Source organism: Corapipo altera, unplaced genomic scaffold, assembly GCF_003945725.1.
Source record: "Corapipo altera isolate COAL_440 unplaced genomic scaffold, ASM394572v1 201, whole genome shotgun sequence".
NCBI classification, from domain to species: Eukaryota; Metazoa; Chordata; class Aves; order Passeriformes; family Pipridae; genus Corapipo; species Corapipo altera.
Window position 1 is genome coordinate 661,935 of NW_020884940.1, and position 8,964 is coordinate 670,898.

The window sequence follows — 8,964 nt, forward strand, 5'->3', positions numbered from 1 at the left end:
CTTTCCCTTTCCCTTTCCCTTTCCCTTTCCCTTTCCCTTTCCCTTTCTTTCCCTTTCCTTTTTCCTTTCCTTTTTCCTTTCCTTTTTCCTTTCCTTTTTCCTTTTCTTTTTCCTTCCCTTCCCTCTTCCCTTCCCTCTTCCCTTCCCTCTTCCCTTCCCTTCCCTAACCTTCTCAAACCTTCCCTTCCCAAACCTCCTCTCCTTTTCCTTTTCCTTTTCCTTTTCCTTTTCCTTTTCCTTTTCCTTTTCCTTTTCCTTTTCCTTTTCCTTTTCCTTTTCCTTTTCCTTTTCCTTTTCCTTTCCCAAAGAGTCAGTGAGGACAAGGTGGAATTCAGGGCAGAACTGAGCCTCTTACAGTGCAATGTGTTGCTTTAGCTGGGAGCTGGCACCTCTCACGGGGTTTGATACCCTGGCACAATCAGTATTTGTTGCTTTGCAGTCGTGTAAAATGACAATGTCAGAGCAAGTTAAGGATCTGCTTCGTTAGGAGACATTTCCCTGCCATAATCCCGTATATTCTCCTTCTGGAGACGCCTCAGGAATTGCCAGGGGGACCATTCTGCCCAAACTGCTCCTCCTTCAACATCAGCATTACAGAATCTTTGCTCCCTCTTAAAAATTCCTCTCAGTGATCCCACAGATGATCTGGGTTTGCTGCCTGTTTTTTGTTTATTAGCACAAGTCAGCAGCAGCATCCCTGCCCTTCCCAAGGGGAGGAGGGAGCTCTGGGCAATCCAGGCTGCTGGAAGGTGTCCCTGCCCGTGGCAGGGGGTGGAACAAGATCTTCAAGGTCCTTTTCAACCCAAACCACTCTGGGATTCTGCAGGAAAACTTGATTTTGGTGAGGGCAGATTGGTGGACTTGTGGGAGAAGGGAGGAAGGACTGGGATGAGAGAAGGGATGAGAGAAGGGAGGAAGGACTGGGATGAGAGAAGGAGGGAAGGACTGGGATGAGAGGAGCCTTCATGCCTGGTGCTCTCTGCAGCTGAGCTGGGTCACTGATGCCCTGACAGGGCTGCTGCACTTGCTGGCTTTGATAAACTCCTGCAATGCTCAGCTTTAACACCCTGCACTGCTCTACCCCCCAGTCCTGCTCTCTGACTAAGTCCAGTTCTGGACCTGGGAAAAAAAAAAGGGACAGAAATATTTTCCATCCCATCTGAAGCACAAGAACAAATAACTCAGTGTGTGGGGATGATTTTTGCAGCACAGGGTCTCACCCCAGATGTGTCTGGACTTGTGAGCAGATTGCAGAGGAGAGCAGAGCCCTGGGCTGGGGGCCATGGGGCTCCTTGGCTCACCTTGGGGAGAATTCTGGGGAATTCTGGGCTGACCTGCTCCGTGTGGAACAGGAGATTTCCCAGGGGGCTGCCTGGGAAGATGCACTTCTCCCAGTGGATCTTGGAACTCTGCCTGGCTTTGGTTTCACTTCTGCCCCATCCCAAGCACCTTGATCAGAGCAGGGGAGTATCAGGAATTAACAAGGTAAACATGCTCCAACCCTGATCTGGATCTTTTTCACCTCCATTCTGCTCCTTTTTGAATTTGAGCCAATATTTGACTTAACACTGGATTTCCTGCCTTTTGTAGCTCCCTCTCAGAGCCTTAATAATGTTTGATCTCTCTCTCTTTCCCTGAAGTTCAATGTACAGGACATGGATTTTTCAGTGTGATGAATCTTCAGGGAGGCCTCATTTACTGACGCTGCTGAAATGACCTTGGAGAGTCATTTCATTATTTTTTTTTTTTACCTCCCACTGCCCCTGTGCAGCAATTAATTATTAATGATTTGTACTGGAGACAGAGGCTTTTGCACTTTTTACAGGAAAGGGAAGCAGGGATTCCTGGAAGACACAGGGCTGCTGTGGGCTGGGTTCTGCTGGTGCTGTGCCCCAGGATGTGTGGATTTAATTCCATTTGCACATCCCTGCTGTTGTTAATCGTGGTTCTTGCCATACCTGTGTTGTTGCACTCTCAGTTGTGTAGCTCTGCCCTTGCCTGTGCCCCTGACAGTGATCCACTCCCTGCTGCTCACGGATTTTCCCATTGATTTTTCCAGTTAAATGACCCACCACGTTTGGTTTTTTTTTTGGGGGGGGGGGAGCTTGTGGTGGAAAAGCTCAATCCTGGCCCTGGAAATCACAGAGCTTGGTGTGATTGTGGAAAAAATCACCTTCTCCCAGGTGCTGGGGACTGTCCAGAGGAGAACATGGGAATTCAGAGCCAGGGCTGAGTCTGGAGTGGGAAACTTGTCCTTGGTCAAAATCAGGGGTGATTTCTGTCAAATACTGCTCAGATAAGGCCTTGATTTGAAGACAGTGAAATGGTTGCTTTGGAGGGCTGGGAGCAGAGCAGGGCTGTCCTGTGTCCCCTCTACATCTCCCCAGGTGGGAGTGGAACAGGGGGGATCCCAGTCCAGTGCCCACACTGGTGTCTGAAGGAGCTGCAGTGGGAGGAGGATGAAGATAAATAATCCCTCCTTCCCCAGCTCTAGTGATTTTAGTCATAGAATATCCTGAGCTGGGATCATTTATTATCCACAAGGATCATTCCTAGTCCAGCTCCTGGCCCCGCCCACGACACCCCAACAATCCCCTCGTGTCCAGGGTCAAAATAAAAATAAATAAAACCTTCAGCCTCTCCTGAGTAGGTGGGAGGATGGGACACACTGTTCCTGTCATCCATCAGTGCCTGTGGTGGAGGAGCTGGTGGGGATGGCACAGGGGATGGCACAGGGGATGGCACAGGGGACATCCATCACTTGATTAGTTCAGACTTTTGCCTGGAGGCAGCTGCCATTAGACCCGGTTTAGGCCTGGCTCTGGGGGCTTTCCCAGCTCACCAGTCCCCTTCAGCTTTGAAAGGGAGGCAGAAATCCTGTGGCCCCACAGCATTTGGGGTGTTTGGGGGCCGTTACTTGTCACCAGCATCGAGTGGCAGCTTTATGTAAAAACTCAGGTGACATTCCCGTCCCACGGTGCTGATCTTGGAGCCACCACATCAATCTCTGCCTCAGAGAACTGCCACTCTCTGCTTCCTTTCTTCCCCAAGCTGTTTTGCATTTCACTCTCATCTCTGCTGGAATTTTAGCAGTTTCTCCTGGAGCTTGTCAGGAATCCAGGTTTCACTTCCCAGGTCTTGTTTTCTCCCGGTTTCTGGGACTCTTCGCTGAGCCTTTGTAGAAACTACAGAAACAAAAGAGAGAAGGCAGGGAAGGAGTCTTTAGAGGACTTGGTGACACTGGTGACACACTGCAGTGTCTGGCAGGTGACTTGTGGCTCCATCCTGAGCGTGGGGGTCGACCCTGTGAGCTCCTTTGGGGCTTGAGGGGTCTTTGGCACGGGGTTCCTTCCTTTCCACCTCTTTTCTAAAGGTCCTTGTTCTTCAAGAGCCTGAATGCTGATGGCAGCAGGTGAACACGGCCCTTTTTTTCCCCCTTGAGTGCCTGATTAATGCTTGACAAAAGCCAAGCTGAGAGTGGAACAAGCTGTGAACAGTTTTGGGCTGTGAGGGCAGAGTCCAGAGGAGGAGACAGGACAGTCTGAACCCGGGTCTGGTGTGAACGTGGTGCAGCTCCAGCCTGGACCCCAATTGTCACCTGAGCTGAGGCTCCTCCATTATTAATGTGACATTGTCCAGGCAGGCAGGGGGAGGCAGGATCAGTTCAGTCCCTTCTGTGCAGTCAGAGGCAGAGCTGAGGTGACCTGATTGTGCTCCAGTTCCCAAAGGGAGCGACTTGTGTGCCCGGTGAGCTGGAAAACCGGGAGGCTGCAGCTCCAGTTTGTCTCTCCCGGCTTCTTGGGCTCCCCCTGCAGAATTCTGAGCGTTGTGGGAACATCCCCCAGCCTAATTTATTTACTAATTGCCTGATCTGGCAATAAAAAGTCCCGAGTTTAATGGAACTTAAGTGCATTGTTGGGCTGACAAAGCCTGTCTGTGCAGGGAGGGATGGGGGTTATTTATCTAATAAATACAGTCTGTCCTGTCATAAATACAGTTATCAGCACATCTACCTCTGCCTGCTCGGGGAAAACAATCTCTGTGGCTCTGATAGGGAGGCAGGAAGGGTTTAGAGGAAATGATAATAGAGCTGTAGCCCAAATCTGGGGGGGGGGACGGGGACCAGGCAGCATCAGGGAGCTCCAACTGCATTAATTGCATTAACCATTCTTCTGTTGTCTTGTATTAGGGTTTGTTTGCTCTTGAATGGAATAAATATAATCACATTTGTTACCTTTTTGTTTGGTGTGGCTGGAGCCAAATGCTGGTTTTCCACTGTAAAAGTACATTCTTAAAAGCAAAGTATTTGCCTCCACACGAGCTCTCTGCTCCTTCTATATCCAACATATTGCATTAGTGTGTATATGTGGGTAGTGCCCTGTCCGTGTGCATTAAATAGAAGAAGAAATCATCTCTTTTGGGTGGGTGTGTGCCTAAATAACTGTTAAATGTGGAAAGAATTCCTCAGAGTCCTTTTTTTACCTGTTGAATTGCTCGGTTGTGACAGTCTCAGAAATGCCTGTGGACTTGTTGAATCACTTTTCATTAAAGTGACTGTGATTAATCCAGGATAGGGATCCAAGAAAATTCAGACTGAAGTAATTTTGAAACGTTTCAAAGGTTAAGGAAAACAGCAGAGAAATTACTTTGTCAGGTCCCCTGTACAGAGGAAATTAGTTTGGCTTTGTCTCCATTTGAGCTTCATTGCCCCAAATCAGCCAAGGATTTGGTTTATGCTCCTTTAAGGATGAGCTGGGGGAAATGTCACATAAAAAATGAAGAATTAAGAACTTCAGCGTAAAGGTTCCTGCTAGGAGAAAAAAAAAAAAAGGGTATTGATTTGGTTCTAGCCAGCAAATTCATCTGGGAGAGTAATTAAATTTGATGTCAATGACTGAAGTTTTGCTGCTGCGTGGAAACACTTTCATGTTTTGATGGAATGCAGGGAAAAAAAAAGAAGGAAAAGGGGAGAAAGCAAAACTGTGAGTGATGAATTAATCTGATTTCCCTCCCAGCACCAGGTTCTGGAAGGAGCAGAGACAGGGATCCCTGGAACTGGGAGGCTCTGGGAGGGATTTGTTGAAGTCTTGTTATTAACAGATGAGTGAAGTTCATGGAGAGGAAACAAGAAGGTGCCTTGGAGGCCAAAGGGGCTGTGCCCACCTGGCACCAGGAGAGGGATTTACCCTTAAACCTCATCCTGGGATTAAAACTGAGGTAAAGTCCAAACCAGCAGAATTGTTTCCTTTTCAGCTCTGGTGGCACCTGCTGGGTTTTGAGCAGAGCTCTCCTGTTCTGGCATTTCCAGGGATCAGGAGCTGCTCTGCTTTCACCCCATTCCCTGGAGTCTGCAGGGTGGTGGCATGAACACACGCCAAGAAGTTTTCCACACTTGCATTTCTAAAATAACTCATCCTCTTAAGGACATTTTTATTCCTTTTGGGAGATGAGGAGTTCCCTGCTCCTCCTCCTCCTGCAGAACCAGCTGGTGGGAACCTGTCCCAGGAGCCCCACTGGGGGGGATCTTAAAAATATGGTGCTGAAGGAAGGGACTTGGAAGCTCCTTGTCATTGTTCACAGTGTTTTTTCCAGGATTCTCCACAGTCAGGAATCCCTGGGGATTCACACATCACACCCTGATGCTTTCCAAGCCTTTGCAAGGGGTGATGTGGGATCTCCCCCTGCATTTCCTGAGTAAATTCCAGCCCCTGGCCCAGAGTTAAAATGCAGGTGTGTTCCTTCCATCCCTACAGCATTAAAAGGGGGAACAATAACTTTAATCTAATTATTCATTTCCCTTGTAAAAGTCCATTGTGATGAGATGTCTCTGGCGACCGAAAAATGAGGTCTAGAGGTGCTTAAGTGTATTTTGTTTAAAGAGAGTAAGACAAGCTCAAATAAGATGTTCAGAATTAATGGTACAGCTCTCCTGATAATTCGAGGAGAGGTCTGGATGAAAAAGTTAAAAATACAGGTGAAGTGAATCATAATAGGTGGAGATATAAAAGAGCTGCTGCAATATGTCCCTGAGATGCACTGAAAGGGAAATTAAGCTCTGAATAGTTGGGCTGGTTCAGGGCAATAAAGGCTGGGAGGGAATGGGAGGCTCTGGCAGGGGTTGGTTGAGCTGAGCAGCTCCAGGTTGTGTCTCAGGGAGTCAGAGAATGGTTTGGGTTGGGAGGGGAGTTGAAGATCACCCAGTGCCACCCCCTGCCAGGGGCAGGGACACCTTCCACTGGCCCAGGTTGCTCCAAGCCCACCCAACCTGGCCTTGGACACTTCCAGGGGTGGGGTGATCCTGGTTCTCTTGTTCTGCCAAGGCTCCAGGAGTGATTTTCTCCTCAAATCTCCTGCTGACTGGCCCTGACAGGGACCAGGGGGCTTTCTGTGACTCCCCTCTCCTGGAATCTCTCCTCCTCCTCTCCCACTGACTGCAGAGGGTCTCCTTTCCAGCCAGAGCAGGAGGAGGAGGAGCTGAGCTCTGGGGAGCTGCAGGATCAGAGAGGTTCACCCTAAATGTGTGTTGGAGGCTCCAGGGCATGTCCCAGCCTGGCTGGGGGGAGTGATGAGCAGCAGTTGGAGATCCCTGTGCCACAGGGATGCTGAGAGAGAGATTCAGTGAACAGAGGGATTAAATTAAACAAACAAGATTAGTTCAGGGGGGAAAAAAAGATCAAACGTGCCCACTGATGATCTTTATCTCTCATTTGGGCTCACTGGGGCTGGTGTTCAGCTGCAGCCCAGCTCTGGGCAGCTCCAGGGCACAGAAATGCCTCCAGGTTTGTGCTTAAATCCATCATCTCCACTTGATATAATGGGATTTCAGGTGGAATTCCCACCTTGAGTTAAATCGCTGTTCTCCTGCATCCACTCCAGGAACTACTCCTTGGATTTGGGTCCTGGGAGAAGCAGCACAGCCAAATTCCAGGGTGGTTCAAATTTGCAGGTGTCTGCAAACACCTCCTTCCTCTCTTCAAGTGCTTCCAGCTCACTTTGTGACATTTTATTGATTTTTTTTTTCCTTCCCCCCTTTCTTGCTCTCCACAAATTAAAGCAGGAATTGGGATTGTAAATAGATAATGGGACATGAATGCAATCAGTGCCATCCATGTACAGAAATACTAATTGTGCCAGGGGAGGGATGGCTGAGTGAATGGGATAAATATTTCATGCCTGCCTTCCATGGGAAATACAAGAGCAAGAAAAGAAATGAAGAAAAATAGTTGTGAAAGCCACACTTGGGTGCTTTTCCTCAAAAGAGGAGTTTTTGATGGCATTAACCTCTCTGTGTTCTGCAATAAAGGAATTGGAGGAGCTGTGTTTAATGGGGAGGCTTCAAACAAAAAACCCCTCAACACCTCAGTGCTCTGATTAAAAACACAGCTGGGAAGGATTTGGGATAAAATTAGTTGTTTGAGAGATGCATTTTTTTCCCCAGCAGTGCTCAGGGGGGAGTTGGGGACAGGAGGTGACAGCAAAGTCCAACTGTTGGAGGGGAAAGAGCAGAATTCTGAACTCCTGCTGGTCAGTGAGGTTGGAAAAGACCTCCAAGATCATCAAGAGTGAGATATAAAGAGCCTTAACTCCCTTCCAACCCAAACCCACAGGGGGTCTGTGTCCTGGGGATGGGCAGCAAGAAGGGGACAAGGGGACAGATGGACACAGAGAGGCTGGAAGAGATTTTCAGGTCGTCAATGGACATTAAAAAGCAAGAAAATAAAAAGAAAAGCCTGGAATCCTGAGGAATCCAAGGTAAAAGGGTGGATTACTAATCTGAATCCACCTCTGAAGGATGTGGATATTAAAAAAAACCCAAAAAACAACAAAACTAGGGATGGAGGACAGGAGAAATTCTGCCTCATCCAGGCAGGTTTAGTTTATTGGTCTCTTATTTTTTTAATATCACTCAATCGAATTACTTGTCTCGCCATGGTTATGAAAGTTAAAATTTGGCTCTGCATGCCCAGAGATTGTTTTATGAGAAGTTTTGACTGTTGATTCAGAATGAATAATAAAATGGCCTTTGGGGGGCTGAGAGGATGAAGTTTTAAGCCTGTTGTCATAACAACCAGCCACAGTGGCTTCCTCACAATTGGGTTTTTGGCATCCCCGTGTTTGATCCGGGCCCCAAATCTGTTGGTTTGAAGTTTAGTTATTTGAGAAAAGTTTCCAATTCAGTCAGTCCAGCTGTCTTTGAGTTCTCCCAAGGATGGCAAAAAGCCACAGAGAATCCATTTCTGGAACACCTCGTGCTTCTAAAAGGGCTGAAAAATGGAAATAATCGATAGAGAAATGATGGAGAACAAACTTAAAAGCTGGTTTTGGAGTGTAAAGGATGTTTCCAGTCACGCTGCTCATTGTGCAGGACTCAGCCAGTGGATAATCCAGGGTTTAGGCTGTACTGTAGGTGGCAGAGATGCATTAGTTATGCACAATAATCAGCCCTGCAAGTTCATTAACAGAGTTGCAGTTCCTCTGCCATTAATAAATCCTCTGCCAAGGGACACCCTGGATCCTCCTGGTTGCCTTGGGAAAGGTGAATTCACCTCTGGAAGGGCTGCTTGGACTCTTAAAATGCCTCCTGGGTGTCAAGTCTGCTGTTAAAAACGTGTGTCACCAACTCTGAGTGACCCTTGGGGATGGAGATTTCCAGGATCCTTTTGCCTTCATCTAAAAAAAAAGCGTTGGAATGCCAACAGTTTTTAAATAAGTGACAGCTGATGATTAAAATAATTCATTGGCTTTCATTAATAACAGGATTCCAAAATATTTTGGAATTGCCATGGGCAATGTCCCCTTTATGTGGCTCAATCCAAGTGCTGTGACTGGAATGTTGTCCCAGACAAAGACAACTCAGCCAGGAATGATGAGCTGGAGTTTACCAAAGCAAAACCAGCAGTGTATTTTAAGAGAAAATACAAATATAAAGAGGTCTGAAGGGCTGGGGAGCTTTTCACCTTGTTT

At 47.6% G+C, this 8,964-nt stretch overlaps 1 protein-coding gene across 2 annotated transcripts in view; it reads left to right on the forward strand.

Annotated features, from left to right (window-relative positions):
• CSMD2 (CUB and Sushi multiple domains 2) overlaps positions 1-8,964 on the forward strand; it is a 252,563-nt gene that overhangs the window by 98,280 nt on the left and 145,319 nt on the right. The window lies entirely within an intron of this gene.